The sequence below is a fragment of the Misgurnus anguillicaudatus genome, chromosome 3, assembly GCF_027580225.2.
Source record: "Misgurnus anguillicaudatus chromosome 3, ASM2758022v2, whole genome shotgun sequence".
NCBI classification, from domain to species: domain Eukaryota; kingdom Metazoa; phylum Chordata; class Actinopteri; order Cypriniformes; family Cobitidae; genus Misgurnus; species Misgurnus anguillicaudatus.
This window is the reverse complement of record NC_073339.2, coordinates 41,673,576-41,699,439: the sequence shown is the minus strand read 5'-3', so window position 1 is coordinate 41,699,439 and position 25,864 is coordinate 41,673,576. Positions and strand designations below refer to the sequence as shown.

The window sequence follows — 25,864 nt, the reverse complement described above, 5'->3', positions numbered from 1 at the left end:
TGCTCTTATGACATGGTTGGTCAAGGATGAGAAAACGTTTTAATGCTAACAAATTTGAATCCTTAGAATTAGACTCCTATGTTCCCACGAAAGGATCATGGTATCATGTTCCTGTCTGAGGTGTACAAAATATACCCTTCAATCTCCAAAGCGGACCACCTTCTGCATCACCCGACAGATTTAATGTTTGAGAACAGACATAAACTTACAGAATGAACTGTGGCATTACCATGGTAACATGCTGGTATTAAATTATATTATTATGGCACTTTTAGGTATACCATGGCCCTGAATGATTTCCACATTCATATAAAATGGTATTTGTTTATCACTGTTAGTAGAAGGGTTATTATTACCCAAGGATTAAGTTCAAAGATTGTACCTAGTAATTACACAGTTACAGCCTAAGTAGAACATGGCTGTAAAATAAAGTGCTACCGTTTATTGACTTGTTATATCTGTTGTAATAAAGTAGTTTGGTTTTAAGACGAAACGTGTTTGCGACTAAAAACGGAGCCGGTGTGTCCATGGTGTGTGTGTTCGTATCACTGACAGCCGAGCGAGGTTATGAAAACAGTCATTCTTGCCGTCATCGCTCCATAGCTGGTGATTTAGCGGTGAGCTGGCCCGGTGCAGCTGTAAAACGGCAGGCAGAGATTTACAGTGCACTCTGGGATATCACTCAGCCCCGCCACAACGTCCCAGCTCACCTGCTACTGTGTTTTACCAGCCAAGCCTGAACCCCCCCACACAACCCCTCAGACCTCACACACCCCAAACCCAATAAACCTCATTCAGAAAGTTTAAGGGTCTGATTGATCAACGTATTGCACGTGAAATAAACTTCAGGGTAGATTAGAGGATTCTGGGAAATTACATGTTCTCCACAATTGTAAATCATATTAGTAAAATATTAGATGAAACAATGTTTTTATAGTCTACGGAATATGTATATACAGAATATCCATACGAAAACATGTTTATGAGTATTTCATATTAACCTCCTAAGACCCGAGCTTTGTTTTGTCTTTTTTTCAGATTTCTTCCAGCTGTTTTGGGGTTGGGAAGAACCAATAAATATAATAACCAAATATTTTGCTTTGAACATGAAGCAGTGTAATTGTCCACATTTGTGTACAACAGGTTCCAGTTACGCAGAATTAAGTATTATGGTGCAAACAACAAAAAATTTGATGTCCACGTATGTGAACATCCAGGTCTTAGGAGGTTAAATATGAAATGTATTATTAAAAAGAAAACAAGTTTTTATAATATCTTGACGCATATTTTCATAATTGTAATTCAGATCCAAATTAAATCCTGTTTGCTAACTCAAATCAAATTTAGTAAACATTCATATGCGAACAGTTTTAAAATGAAGTCAATTTTTGATATGCAGATTGTTTTAAGATCAATGCGTATATATTTTTATAATATCATATTTAATATAATGTATTTTTAATTTATATGAGAACTTGGATCACAAAACCAGTCATAAGTCGCACGGGTATATTTCAAGCAATAGCCAACAATACATTGTATGGGTTAAAATTATGATTTTATTAGGATTTTAAGTAAAGATCATCTTCCATGAAGATATTTTGTAAATGTCCTAATATCGATTTTTATGCCAAAAATTATTAGGATTTTATGTCCTACTATAAATATAAAAAATTTTTATTTATCATTATTCATATGTGTTGCGGACATAATTTGGACAACTTTTAAGTGATTTTTTCAATATTTAGATTTTTTGCACCATCAGATAACAGATTTTCAAATAGTTGTATCTCTGCCAAATATTGTTATATTCTAACAAACCATTAATCAATGGAAAGCTAATATATTCAGCTTTCGAATTATGTATAAATAATTTGTTCATACTTTAATGGTAAATTGTATATTTTTTTGTTTTGGTTAACATTTAGGTTGTGAAATATAGCAAAAGCATCAAAATTTTGATCAAAATGAGCTTATCACACTATGCATATCACAGTAGTTTACAATAACCAAATTATTTTAATATGTCAAAAAATTGTGTATCAAAGTCTAAGCAGCTGGCAGAGCAACCCTCTACCACGAAATTATGTACATAGTCACGTAAATTTGTGAGTCTTTTCCGTGACACTCACGCTTTTCCGCCATTTTGCGTGAACGTATCACACATTTCTGTTTATTGTGTCACTGTCACGTATTTGTTACTCAACTATTTTGTCCAATTTTCAAGCCATTGACACGCTGGTTTAGGGTTAGATTTGGTGTTTGTGTTAGGATGTCACTTTAATTATTGGTTTATACCTTTTTTCATTATTTATTTTTTATATTTTATGATTTTTAAACCAGTGTCGCCTCACATTAGGGTTACAGTTAGGTTTGGGTTATTTTATGTAAATCTAATCCTAAACACGTAAACAGAAATGAGTGACATGTTCACGCAAAATGGCGGAAAAGCATGTTAGTGTCACGGAAAAGACTTACAAATTTGCATGACTATAGGTACGTAATTTCGTGATACTGGGATGGGCAGAGACACTGATAAGAGTAAAGGTTTTTTGCAAGAATTATGTTGGTTATATCATTTTCAGTTTTAAAATGTTTCAAAATAATTTAAAATAAATTAAAGCTTAAAGCATTATCGTATATCACATTTTTTAGTAAGATATCATATTGTTTTCTTCTTTCTTCAATATGCTGCAGTCCCACTAAATTTCTACATATAATAAATGTTGCACAAGAATCGTTTTTATTTCATTGCCTCGTTGTTATTGAACTGAACCTTATTGTGTAAATGAATCATTTCAAGAATGATTTCAATAATGAGGACATATTTATCATTTACATTTATACCGTTTATTTGAAACTCTGTGGCATATGTAATATGACAGATCATGAACAGCTTATGTATGTTACATACCGTGTCTGAAGATTCCCTGCAAATGTGTCGTGCATGACAAATACATCTTCCCTCATGATCTGTTTTATATCTTCGTTTCTGTGCTAACTATAATTGATTATGTCATCCTTCAGTGCATTGTCTGTCACATACTCTTTTGGGGCAGCGTAATTGGTTCGCCATGCTCTCCCTTCATGAGCTGAATACTTACTAGATGACATTATTGGTGTTACCTATCTAGTGTTTTCTCTCAAAGTATTCTTTTGACACTGCAGCCGGTTTTATGGTCTGTATTACAGGAACCTGTAAAAAGGCTTTCACATCACAGATTTGATCTAAACGTCTTATTCTTCTAGCTCAGCAGTTGTACGAGATGGGATCAGAATTATGCAAGTTATTTGTTTATATTCAGTGTCATTCTTTATCATTTTGTGAACATCTTGGTTTGGCACTGTCAACTAATTTAAATGACATCTTTTTAAAAAAACAGTAAACAAACAGGTGCTAATTAATCTAAGCACAGATAACTACATTAGAGAATAGGTGGGGAAGACTTGAATACTTTTGTCTGAATGCATTGCTTCAGCACCCAGGATCTCATCTGAGCTAGAACCACCGAATGAGCTCCTGAACCTCAGGCTGTATCAGCTGCACCAACTTTAATTCACTCTTTCAGTGCTCCCTATGGACTTGATGCTTAAATGAGAGTACTCACACAGCGTGCCCTGCGAGCAGAGCTGTGAACTTCATGTGGTTGCAAAATTACTGAGTTGAGCATATCGAACATAAAAACCTGTATTTGCACAGTGTACCTGTAGAGCACTGCATTAGCAGCTAAACATTGTTGATGTTCAATTCTCAGGAAATGCATCTGTTGATAAAATGTATACTGTACCTTGAGCGTACTTTAAAGGGCCCATATTATGCAAAATCCACGTGTTTGGACATAAATGTGTGCTAGCTGTGTGTGAACACAAGAAGATTCTCTTGTTAATGTGATGTCACACAAACAAAGCCCCGCCCACAACCACTGACTGACTGGTTTATTTACCCAAAAGCTTTTCTAAATGTGTTTGTTATGTTTCTAAATATACTATTATCATAGACTGTATATGTCTGTTGGTAAGGGAGTGAGGAGCTGTAGCTCATTTGCATTTAAAGGTACACACATGAATACAGCACTTTTTGCTTCCACCCAAATAGGGCATTTTGAACATGCTATAACAAATGATCTGTGGGGTATTTTGAGCTAAAACTTCACATAAACATTTTGGGCACACCAGAGACTTATATTAAATCTTGTAAGATGGGCATAATATGTAGGTATGATGACAAAATTTTCAAAAACCCAAAAGCTCGAAATTAATCACATGACTAGACAGAGCAGACATTCCCATTTACAAAGATACCTTGATTGTAAAAATCCGTTGAGGATTGAGAAAGTTATGGGGCCCTATTTTAACGATCTAAGCGCATTGTCTAAAGCGCACAGCGCAACGTCTAAATGGGCGTGTCCGAATCCACTTTTGCTAATTTAACGACGGGAAAAATGGTTTGTGCACCGAGCGCATGGTCGAAAAGGGTTGGTCCTATTTTTTTTAAGATTAATGGGAGTATTTTGGGCATAACGTGCAATAAACCAATGAGAGTCTCAGCTCTCATCCCCTTTAAAAGCCTGTTGCGCTGGCGCTATGTCTAATGCCTATTTAGATGACAGACTTTGTAAACTGAAAAACTAAGCGGAGGAAGAAGATCCCCAGTTTAAGATTAATGTAAAATAATTGTGTTGTTTTACACTTGTATTGAAATTGTTCTTTCTTCATTCAAACCTTTAAAACCCGTTTTTTAATTGCTGTATGTATGGCTATCCAATATCATCAAAAAATAATTTACAAGTATGTAAGAAAAGGTTTGTACTCTAAAAATACTTTATTTGTAACAAACAGGAGATAAAGAACTTACAAACGCCTCTCCGCAAGGTTCAGCACTTGGACAGCGTCAGTTGTTTCTCATCTCACCATATCCACAGGTACAGAGTCATCATATACAATAAATCCGTGAGGTAGCATTTAAAAACATTTAAAACAGATGCATTTGTTTAAAGCAAAGCATTTATTTACTTACCAGGCTGCAGGTGAAGCAGCTCTTTTTGTCTTCTAACGTCTCATAATTAGTCATCATTTATGTCCAAGAGACTCAATAATAATCTTTTACATTCAATCCTTTAATCTTTCATATTTAAAAGCGTTTTTGTGCTGCTGCGCATTCATGTATGTGTTAAGCAAACCCGCGTTGTCGTCCTGTTTAGGCGCATTTTACTAATGCGCTCTTTAAATAACAAAAAAACATATTGCGCCATTGACTTTAGACTTTAAACCAGGTTTTTGTTGGTCAATGGCGTAGTCTATTTTAGTTGCCTCAAAATAGCAACACATCAACAATGCGCCTGAACACACCTTGTTTTCAGACCAGAACGCCCATGGGCATGCATTTGCTATTTGAACAACGCGGCGCTAAACATGAAAATTATAATTGCGCAGGGTGGAAACTAGCAAAAGACACTTGCGTCGCGCATTGCGCTGCATTGCGCCGGGTGTAAGATAGAGCCCATGATATTTTTAATATTAGAAATCAAAGGAAAAGTTATATATGGATGTCAATAAGGTGTGTGACCAAAAATGCTGCTTATTCACATGTTTTTGCTTGCAACTTTCTCATTTCATGAGATATTTGCATGAAATTTTAACAGATGGTAGAATTTTGTTAGTTCTTTCAAATGAAATCATGAACATTTACTGTTTTAGTTGAAATGGGCGATTTAGTTGCAATTAGTTTGTCATATTCAGACTCAGACCCATGGTTTTTAGAATGATGCCTGCAGTTCTGATGATCTAACAGGACGTTCGCTAATCACCACAAACGTGACTACCAAATTTTCGTGATTTATTTAAATACCTCTCCTCCATAGGTTTTGATGAAATTCCGTCAAGACAAAGATAAAAGATATATATTTTGTGACCCCTACCTTTCATTTTGCCCAAGGTCTAGCGGGAGCACACCGACCGGTTGAAAGTGACACAAATTTTCAAACAGTTGCTGTAAAATAAACACCTCAGGACTGAAAGCTCAAAATATCAAACGCTTCCGGTGGTTCTTCTTCACGTATTTATAGTAAAAAAAATACTACAACCATGCGGTGAGAAGTTGATATTGCATGACACGCATTTTAAAGTAACACATCGGTTGAAACCCAGAAGTTCGACGCGCGTGCCTGCGATGTCAGCATTGCTTATGTGTCCTTTAAGTCACTTTAGATAAAGTGTCTGCTAAATGCATAAATGAAATGCAATGTGGGTGTGGAGAAGTGTTACCAATATGCCTCCTTTTATTATTTTATTTATTTATTTATTTATGAGTTTGCTGCTTTTAAAACAAAAAAGATGAATTGGGATCGGAAAATGTGGGCTGCATTCAAACCCACAACACAAGTTGAAGCCACTTTACATGCAGATTTTGAAAATATTATTTATAATTCAGAGATGTTTTCCCTTACCAGAAAAGACTGGTAAAAGTTACAATAGTAATGACAGTAATAATATAGTAAGTGATACTATATTTATTCTGAATTGCATAGTTACAAGCACTAACCCTAAACCAAATCATTATCCTATGTTATTCATTAATAGCACCTAATACTTAAATGTATAATTACACTGCCATTACAAAAATTTACCATGGTTTTACTACAGTTAAGCCAGAAAATCATGGTTTATGTGGAAAGTCATGGTTTTGCCAATAGTAATCAATAAGGGCATAACATTTTTGCAGACATTGACTTTTATTCAAAGCGACTTTGTATTACAAGGTATTCTTTATTTATCAGTATATGTGTTCCCTGGGTTTGAACCCATGACCTGCTGCTAATGCAATTCTCTACCACTGAGATATGGTCCATAATAAATCCATAATATAACTCTTGTTTTTGGTTATACAGGGTACCCATGCTTCATAAACTAGCTTGTGTATTGGCCATAAATGAAATGGTCCCGTTATAGCACCGAATTCCACCCTGACTTGTTTGCTGTTTTTCTGTCTTCCATGTGACTGATTGGGAGAGCATGTGTTTGCTTTCGTCACCATGTGTTTACCTCGAACTCCAGGGTCTCTCGTAAAAGTCTGCATGAAGCCTGGCAGAGTATGTGTTTGTGTGTGTGTGTGTGTGTGTGTGTTAAAGTAATCCTCACCAGGAGGGTGTGAACAGGAGCAGAGACATAACCCTTGATGCCACCTGTTTCCTGTTTTCAGGTGATCAGTGCTGAAATCGGCGGACAGGGCCAAAGATCAATTGGTCACAGATACACCATCATCCCCCGCTGTAGAGGCGTGGGAAAGTGAGCAAAAATGTCTAGCTGTAGGTGAGTACAATTAAATAAGAGAAGATGGTATATGCAAAGTGATAAATAGAAAATTGCATTTTGAATTATTTGTGTTAAAATATGCAGGCTGTTAGGTCAAAAAAACTAGTTTAATTAGATGATGATCTTTATTATGTACCAACCACCACAGAATTGCACTATTAACTTTACATTAACACAACAAATGCGCTTTATATACACAAAGTTAATGCAACCAGGGAAAAACTAGCAAACAAAATCTCAAGGGTCAAGAGTCCAAACAAACACTGATTACCATAATGGTGTCTTTAAATTAAACAAAACATCATTAATAAGTGAAATGTGTTTTCTACAGCAATATTTTTACTGAACAGAAATAATGTTTTATAAGAATTTTAAAATATAAATGCAATGTTTCTTTATCATCTACATGACAAGCAAACAAGTCAATATAAAAAACAGTTGTTTTAAATATTGTGTAAACATTAAAACATGACATTGTCATAACATTTAAAAATAATAGAATGTAACATTCCTTTAATGTTCAAACAATCCAGAAACGTTTTTTAAAACGTTAAAAAAACAATTATGTTGAAAGAAAGATTTTGGAAACATTAGGAACTTTCAAGGAACATTCTTAAAACTTTTCTCTGTTAGCTGGGCGTGCACATCTATTATATATTTGACTTGCGTTTGTTATTTTCAATGACAAAACACAAAGTTAATATTACTTGAGCAATTCCATTTAAATTAATGACTGTATTTGAGCACAAATAATAAAAAGAAACTGAAATTAGGCCATTGAAATAAACGTGACAGTAAAAAGACAAAATAGCATTTGTTTGTAAAACGTACTTAGATTATGCTTACTTTATTTACAAATCCAAAAAAAGCATTTTTACAGTGTATTAAGTCATGTCAAAGATTGAAATCGAACTCCAAATCTCATTATTAGATTATGATAGATTTCACAAACTGAAAAAAATTATTCATTCAATTTATTCAATTTTTTAAGGTAAGTGGTCGCAATCAATTTATTTAAGGTACATTTAAACAAAAAAAATTAGCAAAACAAAACAAAAAACTTTTGTTTAAATGTAGCTTAAATAAATTGATTGCAAAGCCTTACCTTAAAAAGTATCAAATTGAGTAAATTGAATAAAAAAAAATTTCAGTGCAGACAGGGTCACATATTTATAAAAATAATTTATGATACAGTTATCATCTCAGTAAAATGTGAAGGGACATCACAATTCTGTTTTTCATATTTTTTGTTAATGTTCACACTGAGAAAACTTTCTGTTTTACTATTTCACTGTAGAGAAAATTCTGATGGTAGAGTAAATTAATTTCTATAACAGGCAGATGATTCACAGGTTGAGGCAGATGGTTAATCGAGTTAATGATTTTAATGTTTTATTTAAATTGTTCCTGTCACTTACATTAATGGGGATCTGTCTTACAGCACATAAAAGCAATTGGCAATTTTTTCTTTTGGACTTTTCTTTTGTTCTTGTAGTATACAGAAAACTTGTTGGTTATATAATTAACCTTTTTTAAGTTTTTATTGGCACTAATATAATTATTGGGTAGTTGTGTGGTATGAACTTAAATCCAAAGCGACTTTAATTTCACTTTGGGTTTACATTATTACAGTTCATCCATTTAGTGGGATTTAAACCTAGGACCCTAGTGTTGCTAGCACCATGTTTTGCTGAGCTACATGAATGCCAGATAAATGTGTGTAGTGTTGCTTGCTAAATAAATAATAATGTATAAGCAGTCGGTTGTTACCGCAGAAATAAGACCCGACATTGTGCAAAGCTGAGGGTCTTGTCTCACACTGAAGAGGGTTATTTCATGATAACAACCTGCTGCATGTACATTATCCTGCTTATTACACGGCTATTTACCTCATAAGTAAGGTAAGGAACATTAAATATTGATTTAAAATATTTTATTAGCTCATTTTTAACGAATGCAGACCTTCTGCGAGGAAAAACAGTTTATTTTTTAAGATAAGAAAAGACATTCAAATGTCATGAACACACTATGTTGTTGAATCATATGTTAATATGATATATGTCATTAAAAGACACATTTATATCAAAAATGTTTGTATTATTAAATAATACTTTAAAAAAAATGATTTGCAACATCCGTGTTACCATGTGTTATTAGTTTTGAATGGTTGTTATATAAAAAATAAACCTGCAAATGTTGTGACTAGCCAATTAGAATCAAGCATTTCTTTGAGCCGTGTAAGATTAGCATAACTATTACTATTGCCTGATGTTAGGGTTAAGGGTCTGTTTGAAATTTTGAACTATTGCACGTAACTTAATATAGACATAAGAGAGACTCAAATCAAATCTTATGGAGCAGGGATAATAGACATTCTGTAATATTTAAAAGTGCATAGCTATGCCCTGGCAACCAAATTATCATTACGATGGAGCTTCTCACAGGCAAGCAACACTTACATTTTTCCTAAAATGAAAAATCTAGTTTCTAACAGTGTTGTCAGGTCCAAAGCTCCTTTGTATTATCCTCCACATGTTTAATCTCACTCCTAATGTTCTCTGTTAATAGAACTGTTCGTAAAAATGACATTTGTCTGATAAAAAGACCATTTCATTTATTTCCTTATTACCTTTATAAATGGGAAAGTAATGTTGTTAACTAGAAGTTGTGTGCTCCTCATTTAAAGATGTTTTACCAATATGAAGATGTTAATGGAAGTATGATGTCATGCAGTTCAACAGTACAACTTGCACAGACTTGTTCATTTCTCGCTTTTATTCTCCCATAATTATCTTTCGTTCAATTAAATGTGAAGCAGAATACTTCATCCACTGGAGCAAAATGTCTTTGGAAAAATACAATACTTGAAAGATTAAGTGCATTTCTGTATGTTTAAAAAGTTTATATAGAGATGTATAAACCACACTGCAAAAAATTATGTGTTAATTTTTTACACATTGTGTGTGTCATGCCATTTAAGGCGTTATTTCATGTTAAAAAAAATGAAAGGGACAACACAATTTGTGTTAAAAACAGTGATGGGAGTAACGCATTACACTTACAATTAATTCTGTTCCTGTAATTCCACTACTTTTAGCGTTAATTTTTTTTTAAATCAAGTAACGCAGTTACAATTAGTGAAATTTAAATGAGTTGGTTACTCGCGTTACTCTATTTTGTGATAAATGAACACTTGCAGACAAGACATTTCTGATCTAATGTCGTAGGACCATGAGGGCTGCACAATGAATAATAACACAAAAGGTATGTTAGTTCAGGGACAACACATTTAATGTTACAAAATAGAGTAACGTGAGTAACCAACTCATTTAAATTTCACTAATTGTTACTGCGTTATTTGATTTAAAAAGAAATACTTCGTTACATGTTTATTACCGCTAAAAGTAATGGAATTACAGGAACAGAATTAATTGTAACGCGTTACTCCCATCACTGTTTTTAACACAACTTGTGTCCCTTTCATTTATTTTAACATGAAATAACGCCTTAAATGGCATGACACACACAATGTGTAAAAAATTAACACATGTCTTTCAGTACTTTCGTACAGCATTAGAGGCTGATTTAACACATAAAGTCTTTACTGGTAAATTACTGTGATAAAGAGACCTTTTGGAAAATACTGGTAAATCAGTTCTGGCATTTTACCAGTAAAAGAAGTTGTACGTTTACCAAGATTTTACTGGTACGATGCTATGCGTGAACCGAGAATAGGATTAGCGTGCTAACAGCTTCTGACGCAGATGACACGTTTACCGGCGCACTGTTTACATAAGTTTCTCTCCACATGCTGTCTCAACTCGAACACACCTAAAACATCTTTCAATTAAAGTGGTTGAAAAAGGTTACCATCTATTTACCAAATTATTTATGAAAATAAAATACAGACCGAAAATATTTAGATATAAAGTCATAACCCGCCTTTGTTGACAAACACAATATTGGCCTTGCCTTACTGCGTTTTAGAGAAAACTTGATTTTTGTGGTATTTTTATGTGTGAATGATATGTTAAAAAGATGGACTGTCATTGCATGTGTGAACAGCACATTCATGTATTTACCAGTGAAGTCACTTAGGTAATATTATGGTTATTTACCGTAATTGCAGGCTATACACTGTAAAAATTGCTGTAATTATGCAGCTGGTTGCCAGTAACTTACTGTAGAAGATAAAGACAAAAAATGTTTCATGTTCATTTAATTTTGAACAAACTGTTGCCAGTAAATAACATAAATGTAAAGTCTACAGTAAGTTACTGGCAGATAGTGGCCAGTAATACCCGGTAATACTGTAATTTCTACAGACATTTTTACAGTGTAGTTCTTCTATGTAATATATATTCTACACTGATTAATTGCCTTTTTTTTTTTACTGCTTTCGCATACATTTGTGGCACTCCAAGGTGGTAGTACAACAGTATCAAAAACAACGTTCTGCTTTTAAACATTAAGAATGCATTATAAAGCGGATATTATTACATTTATAAATTGCTTTAAAGAGAAATGGTTCATATTTTTCATTTTGGCTTGATCCACAACTATTCAGTGGCCTAAATAATGTTGAAAGGGTTTGTGTAATAGATTTTTTCCTTATACTCCAGCTGGGTGATAATTTCTTCCCAGGTCGAGAAAGTACATGGGAATTATCACTTTGAGAGGCTCTCACCTTTATCTTTGCAGACCATGCAAATTTCTGTGTCCTCTGACCAACATGTGAAACTGCTCTGCATAAATGAACATGTGTGTTTCAGATGGTTTGTTCAAAACTGGTGTCAAAATGATTTAATGGTCAAGACTCTGTGAATCCACCGAACTAATGTTACATCATCCTGTCAAACTGCAACAAATTTCGAAAATGTTCGGGTTTAATGGGACATACACACCAGAATCGAATATAACTATTTGCATGAGTAGAGTCAATGCAAAGACGCAAATAAACGTGAACTTACGTGGGGCCATGCGAATGACACGAAATGGGTGCGGCGATTGCCCCGAACACGTGCAACTAATTATAAATGCGCCTTTGGTGCAAATTGAAAATATTTATCTCATTTGGAAAATTTGCATGATACAAAGGTAAATCCCATAAATAATCTATAGTAATCGATGCTTCGCATTTGGTGTGTATGCAGCATTAGAGTTAATAGAAATGTGTAATGTTTCTCTAGCTCAGATTCGTCTTGGGCTTGAATCCCAGAGAACACATAATGATCAAAGGTATGGCTTTTATGCGCTGTATATGTCGCTTTGGATAAAAGTGCCTCCAAAAACGACCAAAATCTTATGCGTACATCACAGAAAGGACACCTTTAGAATAAAAGAGGCTGATTACACCTGGTATTAAGATGTGTTTTGGTCGATCGGATCATAAGTGGACAACGCTAATACTAGGGGTGACCCGAATAATCGAAGATTCGATGCTTCGATAGTAGAAGTCTGATTCGATTACCAATCTCACAGTCGAATAGTCGCAGATGTTTTATGACATGAGGATGATTCAATTTTGGCTATATAAGGGTGCACATTATTTGTTTTCACATATTACAGCTTTCTCCCAATATACAGCCTATTATTATGATAATGCTCTGCAATTAATATGTGAAAAAGTAGCTTTTATATAAATAATTTTAACATGCGTGAATAAATTCAACAACCCCCTTGACAGGGCTACACGTCCATACGAGATGTTTCTAGGTTAATAAACCATTGTGAATTGTCTGTTTGTTTCTGCAGTTTAAAAGACAAATTTGCCAATTTTTTCATTATTTTAATCATTTCTTTGTTTTTATTTGATTTATAGATTACTTTTTGCGCATTTAGGCATTTTGTGCACATATCCTTAATTGATTTGTATTTATTTTTTAAAAAGGTAAATTCTGATCTAATTTAAGTCTGTAAATTTTTGATTGCTTTTCCTTGAATCGATGTTGCGCTGTTGCGTGCTGACACATGCAGTTAGCCAAACATGCTGCTCAGCATGTCATATTTAAGATCATATTTACACTGAAAAAAATGATTCATTGAATTTAATCAATTTTTTAAGGTAAGTGGTTGCAATCAATTTATTTAAGCTACATTTAAACAAAAAAGATTAGTAAAGTAAAATAAAATATAAAACTTTTGTTTAAATAAATTGATTGCAACCACTTACCTTAAAAAATTTTATTAAATTCAATTAATCATTTTTTTTCAGTGTAGGAGTTCATCAAACTAAACACCAAAAACTATTTTTTCCGACAAGTATTTAAAATGTATTTAAAACAGGGTGGTTATCTTGTCAAACAGGTAAGCTTGCTGAAATTTTAGTGATGACACAAAAAATATCGAATTAAGAACCTATATTTGCCTGACACCATTGTCTCTTTTGTGATTTAATATTATGGTCAGTGTTTACTTTCAAATGAGATTCCTGAAACAAATGATAGAGAATCATCAGGTATTTCTGTACCTAAAGTGAATACAGAGATGATCAAAATCAAAGTAAGCCAGCAAATATTTCTGTGCAAAATATTAAAGCATAGTGTCTATAAAATCATTAATTTCAGTGTTTTTCTTGTTATAAATTAACGTTTAAGGAATTGTATATAAAGCTTAGTTTTTATCATTTACAGTAACAATCACAAATTATGTCATTTGTAGTTTTCTTTTTTTGTCGTTTTGGTCACCACTGTTGGGGAAAGATACTTTTAATGCATTACAATATTAAGGTACTCCCCAAAAAAGTAACTAATGGCGTTACTTAGTTACTTTTCACGGAAAGTAATGCTTACGTTACTTTAAGTTACTAGTTTTGACTACATGTAGTTAAATTCAGTATGTTTTTTTATCAAATAAATTAAACTAAAAAAGTAACTCAAATATTAATGTGTACATTTAAAAAGTAATGCATTACTTGACTCGTTACTTCAGAAAAGTACTATTATTACGTAATACACATTACTTGTAATGCGTTACCCCCAACACTATTGGTCACAATATCAGAAAGTTGTTTCTGTGTGCTGCTTTTGAAAGAAAATTAAAGTTACCCATTTGTTGACTATCTGGTCTGGTCCCCCTCCCAACCCATGCACACACACATAGATGATTCGACTATCAGTCGACAACAGGCGAGATTCGACAATTCTGATTCTAATATGTAAATCCTAAGTCGGGGACACCCCTGCTAAATACAGGTGTAAATGGGATGTGAAATGTTTTGGTCTCGTTTTGACCACATTAGGTACATATCTATATCTAATAAATACATAGTATGCTCTTTTTAAAGGGTAACATCCCAGTGACAGCTTTTGTACCTTTTTGTCTGAGATGTTTTTGTGCAGGAGTTATATGTGTGGCAAATGATAAATTGGGAAGTCAGACAGTATTATAGAGGATACCGAATTACATAAGCATTATAAAATAAACACATGATTAGGTTGGCAATGGAATCCCAGCATGCTCTCATCTTGCACCCGCTCTGAACATACTGTGATGCGACAGATGGGAGGTAATAATTAGACCGCATTAGTTTCTATTGCGTTGTCCTCAATGATTATGTGTGACATAGAAAACACATTGCAAAGTCATTTAGCTACACTGTATTCGTGTATATCCTGATGGGATTCTTGTGAGTGTGTGTAAGTATGTGCTTATTACTTTAATAAATGTAAGCTTTTATATGTGTTTGTAGCGCGAAGGTCATGGGTTCAGTCAAGGGGAACACATACAGTACCAAAACAATATAAATCTCGGATGCCCCGAAAGTCACTTTGGATAAAAGCGTCTGCCAAATGCATAAATGTAAATGTATGCTCTTAAATCATCAGACGTACTCATGGCACAATAAAGTTCAATTGCGATAGTTAATTAATTTTATAGCAACAACGGGGGTCAGTGCCAAGAAAATTACCATCTCTTATGACATCCATTTTACACCGAGCTAACACGACACGATGACAGTATTATGTGGCTTGTATTATGTAGTCAAGGGAAAGGCAGAGATCATCTTGCTTTTATATCACCCATCCTTTATCGTTTAGCTTACACACACACACAATTCTCCCACATCAATTATATTAGTATACCCAAAGACAAACTGAGAATTTTAATGCAAAGCCTATAGCAGGACCCACACATGCACACACTAACATATCCACTGTTTAGAGAAAGATTGGGGTTTTATTGGCTGAGGTACTGGAGCGGGACTGCAGGATAATGGGTAGTTATCCAGGCAGTCGTTTTGGCTTGCCAGGGTACAGAGTCTTTAGGAAAGAACGCAAGAATCGCTGTAATCGGAAATTTTTCCGAGGGCACGGTGGTGTTTAGCCCCCTGCTGATTGACCTGGATACAGGAGCCAAAGCAATCTCTTTCCACTTTAAAGAGAAAGAGAGAGAGAGAGAGACAGGGGTAAAGAGAATGATGTCAAGGTCAGCTGAACGAAAGTTATATTAAAACAGAGATTAGAGGAGATGGTGCTGTTAGATTTACTATTTTTCTCATTGACTCATATTGACTCAGACACTAGACTTCAGATGATATGGGTGCAGGAAAAAAGAGCAGACAGCTGTCACTCATGATGATTGATTGACAGGGCCTTACGATGATTATAATGGGTCACTAAAACTCAATTGATCCTCAGTGTTTATACGGTTCATAAACGAATACCAAGTAAGCAGTGAGCTGAGATTTATAATTGTATGTAATTGGCTACAATATATTACACAATGATATAATGATTTCTTATAATGATACAATGTTGTTGCATGCATTTTGCACACTATTTGTTTTATATACCCAGATAATATCTTTTTCTGTATGTGTATGTGTATTTTATATATTCCTGGATGCTTTTTATATTAATTTATTTTAATTTCTGTATGATATGTTGGCCACAATACACGCATAATACAGTCCTTCCAAAAAAAAAAAAAAATTTTTGTGATTGTTGCGGGCAAAAATCATTGATCTTGTGGTACGTTTTCTTATAAATGCGATGAAATATGCAGAATATTTATAAAATTGTATGCAATGAAATTGCGGGAACTTGCAAAAGTTGCGGGAACTGGCAAAAACTGCGGTTGGGGTTTGCAGCTTTTCAATGATCTTCACGCAAGTTTTTTTGTGATCTTGATCTTGCAGCACGTTTTCTTAAAAAATGCAATGAAATATGCAGGATATTTATGCAATTTTATGCAATAAAATTGCGGGATATTTATGCAATTTTATGCAATGAAATTGGGGGAACTTGCAAAAACTGCGGGGACTTGCAAAAACTGTGGTTGGGGTTTGCAGCTTTTCAATGATAAATCTTGCGGTATATTTTCTTAGAAAATGCGATGGAATATGCGGGATATTTAAACAATTTTATGCAATGAAATTGCGGGAACTTGCAAAAATTGCGGGAACTTGCAAAAACTGCGGGGACTTGCAAAAACTGCGGTTGGGGTTTGCAGCTTTTTAATGATGTTCACGTGAGTTTTTTTGTGATTGTTGCGGGCAAAAATCCTTGATCTTGTGGTACGTTTTCTTATAAATGCGATGAAATATGCAGAATATTTATAAAATTGTATGCTATGAAATTGCGGGAACTTGCAAAAGTTGCGGGAACTGGCAAAAACTGCGGTTGGGGTTTGCAGCTTTTCAATGATCTTCACGCGAGTTTTTTTTTGTGATCTTGATCTTGCAGCATGTTTTCTTAAAAAGTGTGATGGAATATGCGGGATATTTAAACAATTTTATGCAATGAAATTGCGGGAACTTGCAAAAATTGCGGGAACTTGCAAAAACTGCGGTTACTTGCAAAAACTGCGGTTGGGGTTTGCAGCTTTTCAATGATCTTCACGCGAGTTTTTTTGTGATCTTGATCTTGCAGCACGTTTTCTTTAAAAATGCAATGAAATATGCAGGATATTTATGCAATTTTATGCAATAAAATTGCGGGATATTTATGGAATTTTATGCAATGAAATTGGGGGAACTTGCAAAACTGCTGGGACTTGCAAAAACTGTGGTTGGGGTTTGCAGCTTTTCAATTATCAATCTTGCGGTACGTTTTCTTTAAAAATGTGATGGAATCTGCAAGATATTTAAACAATTTTATGCAATGAAATTGCGGGAACTTGCAAAAATGGCGGGAACTTGCAAAAACTGCGGGGACTTGCAAAAACTGCGGGGACTTGCAAAAACTGCGGTTGGGGTTTGCAGCTTTTTAATGATGTTCACGTGAGTTTTTTTGTGATTGTTGCGGGCAAAAATCCTTGATCTTGTGGTACGTTTTCTTATAAATGCGATGAAATATGCAGAATATTTATAAAATTGTATGCTATGAAATTGCGGGAACTTGCAAAAGTTGCGGGAACTGGCAAAAACTGCGGTTGGGGTTTGCAGCTTTTCAATGATCTTCACACGAGTTTTTTTTGTGATCTTGATCTTGCAGCATGTTTTCTTAAAAAGTGTGATGGAATATGCGGGATATTTAAACAATTTTATGCTATGAAATTGCGGGAACTTGCAAAAATTGTGGGAACTTGCAAAAACTGCGGAAACTTGCAAAAACTGCGGTTGGGGTTTGCAGCTTTTTAATGATGTTCACGTGAGTTTTTTTGTAATTGTTGCGGGCAAAAATCCTTGATCTTGCGGCACGTTTTCTTAAATATTTGCGATGGAATATGCGGTATATTTATGCAATTTTATGCGATGAAATTGCAGGAACTTACAAAAATTGCAGGAACTTGCAAAAACTGCGGGGACTTGTGTGAGGAAATCTGCAATTTATGCCCCAAAAGTGTGGCGTATTTGAAAAAATGCGGCCCCCACATAAATATGCGGACTTTGGCTGATTTCGCATTGAATCATGCGATCGCATAATCTCGTTTTTCTGGAGGGACTGATAATATAAGAGAAGGTGTTATAGTTCTTCAGAAAATGTGTATAAAAGGCCCAATACAGAAATATTGACTTAAAAGTATGTACTCTTTCATGTGCAGCAAATTGCATACTTGGACTACTAAGTACTTGAGTACATTAATTTAATGTGTTTGTATGTATGTCGTTGCATGATGTAAGACTTTAACTTTGGGATGTGTTGTATCATTGAGCTCTAAAGGAGTTTTGTTGAAATCCTAAAATCAGTAGCTGCCACTGTGTGCCAAGAGAAGTGTAAGCCACAAAGACGTTTCCATTTATTGTTTCCTATTCATTATTTTATCATTTTTGTCCTCAAGTGAATATAGTATAGTATAGTGCAGTGTAATACAATACACTGTAGTATAATACAATATAAAGTTCCATTGTTGAATTGGTTCAGGTGACTTTATTGTTATCAATGTGTAAAGTAATGAATAAAAGAGGCGGATATTTAAATGTCATTAAATCATAACAGACATCTCTGATATACTGAAGCTTTATGCATCAAGATGTTCAGTGATAATAGCTGTATCCATGGTGAATATAAAACATTTACATTTTAAACACCATTAGCGTGCTTAATTTGTGCATTAAAGAGATGCGAGGTCTTTTATGCTAATGGCTGAAACATTTAGCACAAGTACAACCGTATATAATTGACCTAATATTTGTTTTAGGAAAACGTTTCATTTATCAGTATGAGGCAAACATGAGTGCTTTTGATCTAACCCATCAATAACAGCTGAATGCGCTTAGATACTGTGTTTAGATTATGGTTTTGGCAACATAATACATCCCAATATACAGGAAATGGAAACAATGGAATCTGAATTCAGAAAACAAGGCCTGCCTTACAATGCTGCAACAATTTCATCCAGACTTTTGATTATAGATCTGCATTTATGATCAGGTTGCCAAGACGCAAATAAACATGAACTTGCGTGGGGCCATGCGAATGACACGAATTGGGTGGCCAATTATACACACTATTTTAGACTGTGCGTCGTGCACTTTAGACCATGCGCTTAGATCGTTAAAATAGGGCCAAAAGAGTTCATATTGGTACCAAAGAGTGCATATTATTACCAAATGTATGTCTAATGGTACATTTTGGGACCTTTTTAAAGGGCACTGTCCCAGTGACGGATAGGGAGGTTTTTTTTACAATTTTTTCATGTTTTCAAGGCAGGTTGGACGTCATTATGTTTGGTCACAAGATACACAAGAACCAATGACATTTGATGTTCTGATCTCCAACTTGCACCAAATTACCAGAATTAATAAATACCAGAATTAATAAATACAACACTGACATATGAATTACTTGTATGATATTTTAATGATGCTTTTGGAGCATGGCCAGCTGTACTTACTAAGAATTACTGCAAAAATGTTATGTGAATATTTAATATAAAAACTCTTCCACAAAAGAAAAAAATGAGTACAAGATTGAACTTGCATTAGTGAAATACAACATTTACATTCTCAATGTTTGGGCACAATCTGAACCAATTTTGCTAGTTTAGGGTGCAAGGTTTGCTTTTGTGATCCAGACGCATGGCAGTCAAATTAAAACTTGTGGAAAGCAAGTACCTACTTTGATTCTAAAGGGAAATAACATTAGAAAATGTGTTTCATAAATTAAATGAGGGATTAATTGATTCATTGATAAATGTAATGACGTTCTTTACACAAGTGACATCAGTGTGGCAGAGCCTGCATCGTCTATTCATCTACAGGGATACGAGAAGCGACGGTAATTACTGTAGATGAGGAGACTGACAAGCTTATCAAACGGGATTCGAAAAGCAGCAGTCACATCAAAGAGGTGCAATTTATACACATCAAAAAGCAGCTTTAGCCCTCAATGCTTCACTTACACTGCTTCAGACAACTTAAGTGCATGTGCTTCACTGTGTCTCTTTCTCGTGACTATCACTTTCATATACCAAAAATCAATCAAAAAAGTGTCAAATCATGAACGTGGAATTTCTAAAAGCATTTGTTTAGCCAAAACATTATCCAACCTGATCCCACTTGAATTCGTAAGTATTTTATGAGTTGGATAAAGTGAATTGTATAAAAGTGTACTGTATGATTAAAAAAACATAACCCCGCCCTTAACCCCAACATCACAGGGGCGAAAGTAAATTGTACAAAAACGCACCAATGTGGTACAAATTAATATGAATTACCCACCTTGTAAAATATATACGAATTGCCACGAGATTGCGTTGATATTATCGTATGTATTAAATCCTGATTTTTATTATTATTCATAGCTAACACTAAGCAATTAAAACAGAAATTACTAAACCCAATGTTTTCATCAGCTCAGAGGTTTCAGTGATGTTTTACTTCATTATTATTTTTAATAAGAAGAATGAAGCTAAGATTGGCTTGAGTCGCAGGGGCTCCAGTTGTTCTGTTGAGAGTCCTTATATGATTTGATGAAATAGTCCTTGGATTACGCCCTTAAATTGACCAGGCTTCTGAAGCTATAGGCTGTTTGTGATTGGCCAAAAATTAAGCCATTACGGTCACCATCACACTCTAAAAATGGCTGGGTTATTTTAACCCATGGTTGCATAACAACAACCCAACATTGGGTCATTTTTAACCCAACATGGACTAATTTTTAACCCAGCATGTGTTTTGTCCAATATTAACGCATTATAGGTTAAAAATAACCCAGCTATTTTTAGAGTGCATATTTATCGTTGCGTTGAGAAATTGTACAATTGTAAAAGTAGTACATGAGTTTTACCCACTGGTTTTTATGGCTGTTTCAGCTTTATCTCACATTTAATTATCAAGTGATAATTAAATAATTCGTATGAATTCGTACAATGTGAATAGTAAAGAAGCGTAAGATTATTTTTACAAGCAAAATAAAGCCACACCCCTAAACCTAACATCACTGCGGGTAAGCAGATCGTACATAAATATATCAATGAAATAGTATGAATTCCTAAAATTAACTACTTCGTAAAATAACTACGAATTGCTATGAGATTGTGTTGCCTGTCTTTATAGCTTAAATGGCACCTATTTCATTGCTAAAAAACAACGTTATTTTGTGTATTTGGTATAATACAATGTGTTTGCGTGGTTTATGGTTCAAAAAACATTATTTTCCACATACCGTACATTTTTGTAGCTCCAGATTTCATTCTCTTCCTGAAACGCACTGATTTTGTACAAAAATTGTTGATTTTGAAGAGTGCTGTGTCCCTGATTGGCCAGCTAATCTGTACATTGTGATTGGCCTGAATACCTCTGACATCAGCCAAAAATGTGAGGTACCATGTTTGAAAGATTCGCTCACAATGCAATGCTAACAGGAGTTAACTTACAGTCTGTGAGTCCGAAGCGGTAGGAATTGTGATATTGTCGGTCTTGTCTACATCACCAATCCCAGGAAGTAAACTGTTGCCTACAATCCGTGTGTTTGTTGTAGTCCAAGAAATTTTTTTACCTTGGAGACGATAACTCGCGTCATCGTTTATTTTGGGGTTTGTCCCTTTTGCATATCGTTAACATGTACTAATACACACTTACCCAACAAAGGAAATGTAAAATCGTGAATCGGAAAATAGGTGCTCTTTAAAGACCAAAGTATGGTCCCGTTTTTACGCAAAAGTCCGCATACAGTGCGCTTTACGCAATTTTCATCATCAGAAGAGTGCAAGCGTAATGCGCACCGCCAATACGCAAACCCTGCGTACATTGTACTCTTATGTCGTGCATGCAGGTACGTGGCCCAGGAGATGCATTGCATTTTGTCACAATGCGCATGCGTCAAATATCTGCGTACACATACAAGTCGAACTATGCATTGCAAGGCTGTGCGTTCGATCATGCGCGTATGTTCACATACACGTAAAAAATTGACTTTAGACACCCTGAGTATTTTCGGTACAGTATTTTTCGGAAGAAAACAGGTTGGCGATTATGCAAATTTGTTACGAAAGAAAATCTGAATTTTTTTAATCACACGAGGGTGAGATTGCGTTACATTCTGATCATCGTCATTTTGGGGGTGAACTGTTCCATCAAGAAATTTAGAGCAGCCTTATCTATGAATTTATTTGTATGGCCTATATATCGTGTTTGTAGGTTACAGGTTCAGCTATACTTTATCGTTTTTACAGATATATTGTAGTAAAGCATGTCAAAAATCATCTCATGAGGACATGGCTGTTCCTCAGTAGTAAAAAGGTCATAAATCGGCCAAATTGACCAAGTTTAGGTAGGGAATAGAAAATTTCCTTAGTCTTGTATAAAAACAGTTGAGTCTATGAGATGTGTGTGTGTGTGTGTGTGTGTGTGTGTGTGTGTGTTTGTGTGTGTGTGTGCGCGCCTGTGAGGCAGTTTGTCTCGTTCCAATCTCAGAATTAGTTTTCCACTCTGTTACCTCTTTACATGGCTGAGTAATAGAGTCATTTATAGCAATCATTGTTTGCTTACCTAGTTGATTTATACATGAACACTGCTGAACACCGGACGCAAGTTAACTTAAAAGGAAACATGATGTCCAGCACTTACTTGAGCTCTAATTCGTCTAATCCGTTTCTCTCTCACCTCCTAATTTGATTCTTCCTCCACTTCAGTTTCTCTGTTCCTTGCTAACACTCGCATCGAATTAAGAGCAGGTTTAGTGTAATCTAAGCTGCCAGTCTAGTTTAATGGCTACTAACAAGTGCGAGCAAAAGAACAGCAGCTGTAATATCTCAATCATTTACTGTTGATTGGATTTTACCTGATCTACTCGTGGGACCAGCGCTTAACGGAGGAAATGTGCATGTGCAACCATCCGCATCATCTCATTCGCTCGTCGAAACGCATACACACACACATTTCTACATTTAAGTTTACGGTAAGCTGGTTTCCACTCTACTGTGCTACTTTACATCAATTTCAACTACAAGAGTCCAACTGCAAGAACAAAACAGACAATCCTCTACTCGCCCCCAGGTGTCTGTCTCACTCTCTTTCTTCACATCCTAATAGCTGTTAGGTGCTAGATAAAGAGATTGGAGTGTTTTATTGATCTGAGCATCTAGACTACACCAAAACCAATGACCTCCAATCAACACCTGCCAAGACAGTTTAGAGCGTCCACACTGAGAGCATTCACGCGCTCCGCCCGTGAGACAAGCGAGGACATGTGCGAACGTAAACGTTGCAATTTGTTTCTGTTAGTATCGACAACCTGTCAATAAGCTAAGCAGGGTTATTAAGGGAAAATGTACATTGGAAAATTAAGCCCAAGTTACTGAAATTGAATATGGCCTTAGCACTTGCTCAAATGCTATCTGTGTTGTGTTCATCTCGTACTCAACCATCCCTCCCTCTTTGCACATTAGTTAGCCAATTACTAAGTGAGACTGGGGGAGAGGTCATATTCTCAAGGGGAGATGGAAGTGTCAGACACTGCTAGACTTAAAAACACACGCGCACACACATACTAAAATACTAAAACAACTAATCATTCCTAATAGATCATATGTGCCTATGTATACATTATAGGTGCAATGTGGGACTTTTAGATGGATCGTGACAGAAAGCAATATAATATACATAACTATATAATATACCTAACATAATTAACACTATTGTTTTATTAGCTTAGAATGAGCTGTTTTTATTTACATACACCGCGGGTCCCTTTATATGGAAGTCGCCACCATGTTTATACAGTCGCCCTAAATGGACAAACTGTTCTATAGAGGGCGTTTTGTTACTACACGTGTAATGACGTGTGGGTGATTCTCATGAAATCCACACTTAAAATGTGTCCAGCATCAGATTTTTTTAAAAAGCCATTAAAGCCAGATTTTTTGCACATATAAGATTAAGGTCTGAACTTACTATAACCATTATTTTTAGAGGATTTAAAAAATATTTCCTATATAATTATTTAAAAATTTTTAGATTATCATTATAAAAAATTATCATTACCGCAACACGATATTACATTAAATATATGCATTTACAAACTCATAGAGAACTAAAAAGTTGTCTAGGTACTATGACAAACAAAATTTCAACTTTTATCTGGAGAGAAAAAATAAGAACTGCTTACCTGGTAGCCATCTTGAGTGTCACAGTCAATTATGTCCCTTCCAACAATTTTTTTTTAAAATGTTAGTTCATTGAGGGCTTTAACAATGATTGAAAATTGTTGCGGAGCATGAGAACATTTTCCTTGGACACATTTATATTCCTTATTATTGTCTCTACATTTACCAATGATCACCAAATACCACATGTTTCTTTACTGTAAATGTTAATAGGATAACATGCACTGAAGCTTTTTATTTTTACAATTTTCTTAGATTTTTTAATTCAAAAAAATGTCAAAGAACCAAAATCCAGTCATGGACACATTGCGGTAATGAAAATGTTCCTTTTAACTCTTTCCCCGCCAGCCTTTTTAAAAAAAGTTGCCAGCCAGCACCAGCATTTTTCATGATTTTCACAAAAGTTTAATGCCTTCCAGAAAATGTTCTTCTTTAAATATATAAACAAACAATATATCAGATGAAACAACAGACCCTCTGCTTTCAAACAAAAAAAAACCGTTTCATCCTACCTTCATTAGTTCTCTTGTAATCACCTCTCAAACATGGGTAGGTTTCTTCAAAAACACCCAATTTTGAGCAAAAAGCTGAGATAATTCCATTTTTGCGAAGAACTTTTAATAGAGATCAGATGCAAAGCGATCTTTAAGGGGTGGTTTCCCGGACAGGGATTATACTAGTCCTAGACTTAAACACTTTTAAGAGCTCTCCAAACTGAAAACAACTTGCACTGACATATCTTAAAATACATAAGTACCCTTTGTTTTACCTCAAAATGCACACAGGTAATGTTTTTAGTAAGGCATGTTTGTTAAAACTAGTTATATTTCCTAATTAAACTAAGACTTAGTCCTGGATTAAGCTAATCCTGGTCTGGGAAACCGCCCTTAAAAGTTCTTTCTCTTTCACGCGAGGTGCTACTTCCGGGTTGTATAAGTTGCGGAAGTATCCACCTGGTGGATAATAGCAGTATTGCGGAAAGACGGAAAATCTCGTCATTGGTGGGGAAGCGTTTTCTCTTAATTGACGAGATATCTCGTCAATGGCAGCGAAAGAGTTAAGTGTGAAAAAATTGGTTTGTATGATGTCATTTGAAATCATGTGCGCAAGAAATTATGCCAGTAGACATTTTGAGGATGAATAGCTTATAACAGGAGTGATGATGTTACTGCGCGCCAAGGTCAAAGTGCTGCAAACTAAGTGCTCTTCCGCCATAAAATATAGTTCCCATTTTTATCCGCTTAAAAGATCACCACTTTTTATTTTGTGCCACCATTTGGATCCTAAGGAATTAATAGGGCAAGGCTAAATGCTAACACATTCACGACACATTGTACAAAGATTAAGTGTACACACTGAAAAAAGATAGGTATGTATTCATTCGTCTATGTTGAGGTAAGAACATAGTAAAACATTGAAAAACGGTGGTGTTTTCCTTTAAGATATGAATAAGTTTCTATCACAAACATATCGTTTCACTTCAGAAGACATATATCAACCTACAGGAGTCGTTTGGATTACTTTAAAGATGAATGTATGTGCTTTATGGAACTGTGCTATG

General features: G+C 34.9%; 1 long non-coding RNA gene across 1 annotated transcript in view; it reads left to right on the top strand.

Moving 5' to 3' along the window:
• The window catches only part of LOC129445006 (uncharacterized), a 147,173-nt gene that overhangs the window by 108,838 nt on the left and 12,471 nt on the right, over positions 1-25,864 (top strand). The window contains exon 3 of the long non-coding RNA XR_008644680.2: positions 7,199-7,308. This is a non-coding gene — a long non-coding RNA (uncharacterized lncRNA). The remainder of the gene's footprint in view (positions 1-7,198; positions 7,309-25,864) is intronic.